We start from the raw sequence: 8,122 nt of genomic DNA on the forward strand, positions 1-8,122 counted from the left end.
AACGCACGAGGTTCCTGATAATAAGACAATAGCCTATGGGGAAGTGTCCAATTATTCTAAAGTCCAAAGATGTCAGACTCAATAGGAAGCCAAGTGTTGCAAAATTTGTCCTAGCGTTTAGTTTGTTTTGGGATGTTGCCTGTTGAGTTAGCCCACATAGGTTGGAGAAGTTGGATCTTTTTTTATATAATGTGGTGGATTTAGGTTATAAATACGGTGGTATGGCGTTTTATGACTATCACCGTTCGTTTTCAGCCAAGGCAGCTTCTGCTCTGGCGCAGTTCCAACACGTCATTCACTGGTTGAAGATCGACACGGAGCTGTGCTGTCACCACTTCGCGGGTCTTAGAGCCCTGGCGTGTGCCACGTGTAGTTCCTACTCGCATACAACTGAATGGTGTTCCAGGTCTTAATATACCAACAGAGACCTCACAGACTAGAAAGATTCCAGGTCCATCGACTAGCAATAGCAGGGTTGTTTCAGGGGTGGATAAATTGGGCCGACCAATTAAGTATCTTGGTAGGTCACAAGTGTGTAATAATTTTAATTTCTCGGCATGTCACTACAGTCAGAGTAGGTTGTTACACTTGTGTTCTATTTGTTTTAGGGCTCATCCCCGTGTGGCTTGTCCTCAGAGGGATAACCACACAGCATGACTAGGTGTGGTAGACGCTGAACTGCTTAATTCTTATTTAAGAGACCATCTGCAATGAGCAGGACACTGATACGGTGGCCAATGATGCAGTGGGTCAGGATAGGGGCATATAAGTCTATAAGTAGTTAGTGACGCCAATTGCAGCTTGCGCAGGTACTGTAACAGGGACCTTTAAGATGTAATAACTCACGTACCAGGTGAGGAATGCCAGAGGGGGATAATGTCTCTGTGTAGTAGGTATTGTGTCAACGGTGTCTCCTACCTTGGTACGGCTGGACTCCTGGATCCTGGCTCACTTGCAATAAAATGAGTGTTGTTAGTAGGAGTAATTGAGGGTTGTAGTCAAAGTAAATGAGATCCAGACTTGAGATATAATCCAACTTGTCTTTACTGAATGGCAGCTTGAATCCATACGAGTTACAGCATAGGTCTTGGGTCCCAGCAGGTATTGGCAATATGTGGCAGGAATCAATACACCCTGTACAGAATTATTAGGCAAATGAGTATTTTGACCACATCATCCTCTTTATGCATGTTGTCTTACTCCAAGCTGTATAGGCTTGAAAGCCTACTACCAATTAAGCATATTAGGTGATGTGCATCTCTGTAATGAGAAGGGGTGTGGTCTAATGACATCAACACCCTATATCAGGTGTGCATAATTATTAGGCAACTTCCTTTCCTTTGGCAAAATGGGTCAAAAGAAGGACTTGACAGGCTCAGAAAAGTCAAAAATAGTGAGATATCTTGCAGAGGGATGCAGCACTCTTAAAATTGCAAAGCTTCTGAAGCGTGATCATCGAACAATCAAGCGTTTCATTCAAAATAGTCAACAGGGTCGCAAGAAGCGTGTGGAAAAACCAAGGCGCAAAATAACTGCCCATGAACTGAGAAAAGTCAAGCGTGCAGCTGCCAAGATGCCACTTGCCACCAGTTTGGCCATATTTCAGAGCTGCAACATCACTGGAGTGCCCAAAAGCACAAGGTGTGCAATACTCAGAGACATGGCCAAGGTAAGAAAGGCTGAAAGACGACCACCACTGAACAAGACACACAAGCTGAAACGTCAAGACTGGGCCAAGAAATATCTCAAGACTGATTTTTCTAAGGTTTTATGGACTGATGAAATGAGAGTGAGTCTTGATGGGCCAGATGGATGGGCCCGAGGCTGGATTGGTAAAGGGCAGAGAGCTCCAGTCCGACTGACGCCAGCAAGGTGGAGGTGGAGTACTGGTTTGGGCTGGTATCATCAAAGATGAGCTTGTGGGGCCTTTTCGGGTTGAGGATGGAGTCAAGCTCAACTCCCAGTCCTACTGCCAGTTTCTGGAAGACACCTTCTTCAAGCAGTGGTACAGGAAGAAGTCTGCATCCTTCAAGAAAAACATGATTTTCATGTAGGACAATGCTCCATCACACGCGTCCAAGTACTCCACAGCGTGGCTGGCAAGTAAGAGTATAAAAGAAGAAAATCTAATGACATGGCCTCCTTGTTCACCTGATCTGAACCCCATTGAGAACCTGTGGTCCATCATCAAATGTGAGATTTACAAGGAGGGAAAACAGTACACCTCTCTGAACAGTGTCTGGGAGGCTGTGGTTGCTGCTGCACGCAATGTTGATGGTGAACAGATCAAAACACTGACAGAATCCATGGATGGCAGGCTTTTGAGTGTCCTTGCAAAGAAAGGTGGCTATATTGGTCACTGATTTGTTTTTGTTTTGTTTTTGAATGTCAGAAATGTATATTTGTGAATGTTGAGATGTTATATTGGTTTCACTGGTAAAAATAAATAATTGAAATGGGTATATATTTGTTTTTTGTTAAGTTGCCTAATAATTATGCACAGTAATAGTCACCTGCACACACAGATATCCCCCTAAAATAGCTAAAACTAAAAACAAACTAAAAACTACTTCCAAAAATATTCAGCTTTGATATTAATGAGTTTTTTGGGTTCATTGAGAACATGGTTGTTGTTCAATAATAAAATTAATCCTCAAAAATACAACTTGCCTAATAATTCTGCACTCCCTGTATGTATTCTGCTTCTATTCATATGCCTAGAGAATGTGGCAGGTATCTATCTTCTGCTCTGTCTGTCTTCTGCTTGGTGTGGGCCTGACTAGCTGAGGAGGTGTTTGGGTTCTCCTGGTCCCTGGATCTGTACTCACAGCTATGCTCACAGGGAATGCTCTTCCTGGAGGACTGGAGGTGCTGCTTGCTTTCTACCAGCACTGAGGCTGATGGCTCAGTCTGGGAATGGAGATCTTTGGCCTCAGCCGAGGCTGGCTCCAGGGTTGGGATCCCTGTAACTGGGAGCTCCTACTAACACAGCCTTCCCCTAGCAGGGGCGGCTGGTACACTAACTAGAACTTCCTTTCCTCCCCATGAGGCAGGATGTGGGAGCATTCCACACCTCCTCAAAGAGGGGGGAGCTAGACTGGAATTAACTATTTAAGTCCAGATATGCTAAACTGGCTATGGTCTGCTGAACATATTGCTGCCACCTGCTGGTGTACCTAGAAATTACAGCAAATACATTATACAGGCCTGGAAAATACATATAATGGAAAATGCATTGTTAGATCACACAAGATGACATTATACATACACTTAGCATGATGTAGCGGGGAGAAAGAGTTTAGTGACATACTCTGGGATGTTACACATCCAGAGCTCGGCTGGGTTAAATATGTGGTGGATGGCTTGATTAATGGTTTTCATACGGGTCTGGTTGCGCTACCTCAGTTCTCTTATGGGTGTAGGAACCTGCTGTCGGCCCTCAAAGACCCAGTGTCAGTCTTGGAGCTGATACAGACCGAATTGGAGATGGGTTATTTTATAGGTCCATTTAGTCAGCCCCCCTTTGACTGTTGGAGCGTAAACCCTGTCAGGGTGGTAACCGGGAAATTCTCCAATAAAAAAAGGTTAATTTACGATTTGTCAACACCACATTCCTTACCTATCTCTAGTCTGAACTCATTGATACCATCAGAGGAGTTCTCTATGAAGTACTCTTCCATTTGCAGTGACAAGGAACAGGTAACACTGACGCACTTATGCAGTGGGTCAGGATATGGGTAGATAATAGTTTATAGTTTGTTCGTGACGCCAATTGCAGCGTGCGTATGGTACTATCACAGGGCCCTTTCAAGATGTTATAACTCACGCCCCAGGTTAGGAATGCCAGAGTGGTGTGATTGCCTATAGTGTCTCTGTATGGTGATGATAATGGTGTCAACGGTGTCTCCTACATGAGTATGGCTGGACTCCTGGCTCATTTGCAATAAATTAAGTGTAGTGATAGTAGGAGTAATATGCAGTGTCCCACTTCGTGGCTGTGGGCACCGCAAACTTGTTTTTATTGTGTTTTAATGTCTTGTATTATGCCTGTATGCTGTAATTCATTTCATGTCATATTCTCCCATGTCACAATGTGATTCCACATGAAAAATCCTTTACACAGGCCTAGTTAGGGTGCACTACACTAGTTTCTCCACAAGATGGGGCAGTGTTACAGTGTATAAATAGCTTAGCTCAGGCCCAAGTTAGGCAGTTCAGTTAGTTTCAGTCTGGACAAGTTTAGTCAGAGAGCAGCCATGAAGTAGCTGCTTGCTGGAGGGAGGCCTCCTGCCTCTCTGCTCTCTCCCTGTTGGCTCCACAGCCCAGGGTTAAAAGCCGCAAGATTCCACCCAGAGGTGAGAAGTCCACTTCTACATCACACTCTTCTGGGGTGACCAGTGTCCAGCTACTAAAGCAAGTATTCAAGGGGTTTTTTATATTGTCTTAACCCCTTAAGGACTGAGCCCTTTTTCAAATTAAAGACCCGGCCATTTTTTGCAAATCTGACCAGTGTCACTTTAAGTGGTGATAACTTTAAAACTCTTTGACTTATCCAGGCCATTCTGAGATTGTTTTTTCGGCACATATTGTACTTCATGAAACTGGCAAAATGAAGTCAAATTATTTTTTTTTTATTTATAAAAAAATACCAAATTTACCAAAAATTTGTAAAAAATTGCAAATTTCCAAGTTTCAATCTCTCTACTTCTATAATACATAGCAATACCTCCAAAAATAGTTATTACTTTACATTCCCCATATGTCTACTTCATGTTTGGATCATTTTGGGAATGATATTTTATTTTTTGGGGATGTTACAAGGCTTAGAAGTTTAGAAGCAAACCCAATTTTTAGGGACCAGTTCAGGTGTGAAGTCACTTTGTGAGGCTTACATAATAGAAACCACCCAAAAATGACCCCATTCTATAAACTACACCCCTCAAGGTATTCAAAACTGATTTTACAAACTTTGTTAACCCTTTAGGTGTTCCACAAGAATTAATGGAAAATAGAGATACAATTTCAAAATTTCACTTTTTTGGCAGATTTTCCATTTTAATATTTTTTTTCCAGTTACAAAGCAAGGGTTAACAGCCACACCAAACTCAATATTTATGGCCCAGATTCTGTAGTTTACAGAAACACCACATATGTGGTCGTAAACCGCTGTACGGGCACACGGCAGGGCGCAGAAGGAAAGGAATGCCATATGGTTTTTGGAAGGCAGGTTTTGCTGGACTGTTTTATTTTACACCATGTCCCATTTGAAGCCCCCCTGATGCACCCCTAGAGTAGAAACTCCATAAAAGTGACCCCATATAAGAAACTACACCCCTCAAGGTATTAAAAACTGATTTTACAAATGTCATTAACCCTTTAGGTGTTCCACAAGAATTAATGGAAAATAGAGATACAATTTAAAAATGTCACTTTTTTGGCAGATTTTCCATTTTTATAATTTTTTTCCAGTTACAAAGCAAGAGTTAACAGCCAAACCAAACTCAATATTTATGGTGCAGATTCTGTAGTTTACAGAAACACCCCATATGTGGTGCTGTACGGGCACACGGCAGGGTGCAGAAAGAAAGGAATGCCTTACGGTTTTTGGAAGGCAGATTTTGCTGAACTGTTTTTTTTTACACCATGTCCCATTTGAAACCCCCCTGATGCACTCCTAGAGTAGAAACTCCATTTTAGAAACTACGGGATAGGGTGGTAGTATTGTTGGTACTAGTTTAGGGTACTTATGATTTTTGGTTGCTCTATATTACACTTTTTGTGAGGCAAGATAACAAGAAATAGCTGTTTTGGCACCGTTTTTATTTTTTGTTATTTACAACATTCATCTGACAGGTTAGATCATGTGATATTTTTATAGACCAGGTTGTCACGGATGCGGCGATACCTAATATGTATACTTTTTTTTTATTTATGTAAGTTTTACATAATGATTTCTTTTTTGAAGCAAAAAAAATCATGTTTTAGTGTTTCCATAGTCTGAAAGCCATAATTTTTTCAGTTTTTGGGAGATTATCTTGGGTAGGGTATGATTTTTGCAAAATAAGATGACAGTTTTATTGGCACTATTTTGGGGTGTGTGTGACTTTTTGATCGCTTGCTATTACACTTTTTGTGATGTAAGGTGACAAAAAATGGTTTATTTAGCACAGTTTTTATAAAAAAAAATTTACGGTGTTCATCTGAGGGGTTAGGTCATGTGATATTTTTATAGAGCCGGTCGATACGAATGCGACGATACCATATGTATACTTTTTTTTTATTTATGTAAGTTTTACACAATAACAGCTTTTTTAAAACAAAAAAATGATGTTTTAGTGTCTCCATATTCTGAGCCATAGTTTTTTTTTTTTTTTGTCGATTGTCTCAGGTAGGGGCTAATTTTTTGCGGGATGAGGTGACGGTTAGATTGGTACCATTTTGGTGGACAAACGCCTTTTTGATCGCTTGCTGTTGTACTTTTTGTATTTTTTACGGTGTTCATCTGAGGGGTTAGGTCATGTGATATGTTTATAGAGCCGGTCGATACGGACGCGGTGATACCTAATATGTATACTTTGTTTTTTCCCTATTATACCAATTTTTTTAACTTTATTTGGGGAAATTGACGTTTTTGTTTATTTTTACATGAAACTTTTAATTTTTGGGGGGGAAACTTTTTTTTTCAACTTTTTTTTCACTTTTTTTTTTGTCCCACTTTGGGACTTGAACTTTTGGGGGTCTAATCCTTTACAATGCATTCCAATACTTGTGTATTGGAATGCATTGGCTGTATGAGTAATACTGTGTGTATTACTCATACAGCTTCCGGCATGTGAGATCCAGGGGGCTGAATCTCACAGGCTCGTCACCGGAAGGCAGCACGATGCCTTCCTTAGGCATCACACTGCCTTTCATGCCATCGGGTCCCCCCTACAGCCGCATAGGGACCCGATGGCACGCCCGATCACCGCCGCAACCGCAGGTAAAAGCCGCAAACCGCAGGTCTTAATTCACGGGACCCCCCCGCGCATTTAGCCAAGGTGCCTGTTCAATGATTTGAGCAGGCACCGGATTCCGATCACCGCCCGCCGGGCGGCGGTGATCGGAACAACACATGACGTACCGGTACGTCATGGGTCCTTAGGGACTCGGGAACCATGCCGTACCTGTACGTCCTAAGTCCTTAAGGGGTTAAAGTCAAAGGATAGCACACGGCCATATTTAAGGGCTTCCCAGGCACGTTTGCAAGCAGGTGTAGGACACAGCTTCCGGCATCCACACCTACTAGTTTAAACCCTGAGGACAGATAGGCCATCTGTCAGAAAACACTGGAAAATAGAATTTCAAGGACTCAGTAAACCACCTTCAAGTCAGGTTAGGATCAGGCGAGAGTTTTTACCAGCCAAAGACTTTTATTTCTTCAAAGCCTAGTCTGAAGCAGTAGCTTTCTTACATATATATTTAGGACAAGAGCTTGTTTCTTCTGAGGACTTACATCACCCTACCTGTCACGGATGTAGTAAGGGAGAACACCAAAAGACAATCAAGAAGGAAGGGGAAAGACACTAGGCCTCACCGCTAGGGAAGGAAAAGGGTCACCACCTATAAAACCCTGCTCCTGGCCCTAACTCCTATCCGTATGGGCACCTTTCGATGGTAGAGATACCCATACACGGGAACCTAGAAAACCCTGGTGACCCTCAGATAATGACTGGGCAGAGACCACCTGTTCCTTCCCTGGTGAAGGAACTAGCGTCTCACTGAGGCCTAGTAAACAACCGGGGGGGGGGGGGGGAATACAAAACACGACAAGCGGAACACTTAACTCTGTTTATGAGGAGCTTCCAGGTGACCCCACTCCCCTCTTCCAGCAACGAATACAATGCCTCTTGCAGAATGGTGGTTTGGAGAGTGGTTATCTGAATCAACGTCAAAGGGACTTTATTTTTGTCCAATTTCCAGTGATCCCCATTTTCCACTCCCTTCCCAAGATACACAAGGGAGGTTTTCCTCCTTCAATGCGTCCTATTGTGTCGGGCATTGGCTCGTTTTCGGAACATCTCTCAGCCTGGGTTGATTCTCTGCTCCAGCCTCTGGTGCAGGATATAACAGGTTTCCTGCA

The sequence above is a fragment of the Bufo bufo genome, chromosome 3 (genome assembly GCF_905171765.1).
Source record: "Bufo bufo chromosome 3, aBufBuf1.1, whole genome shotgun sequence".
Taxonomy (NCBI): Eukaryota; Metazoa; Chordata; class Amphibia; order Anura; family Bufonidae; genus Bufo; species Bufo bufo.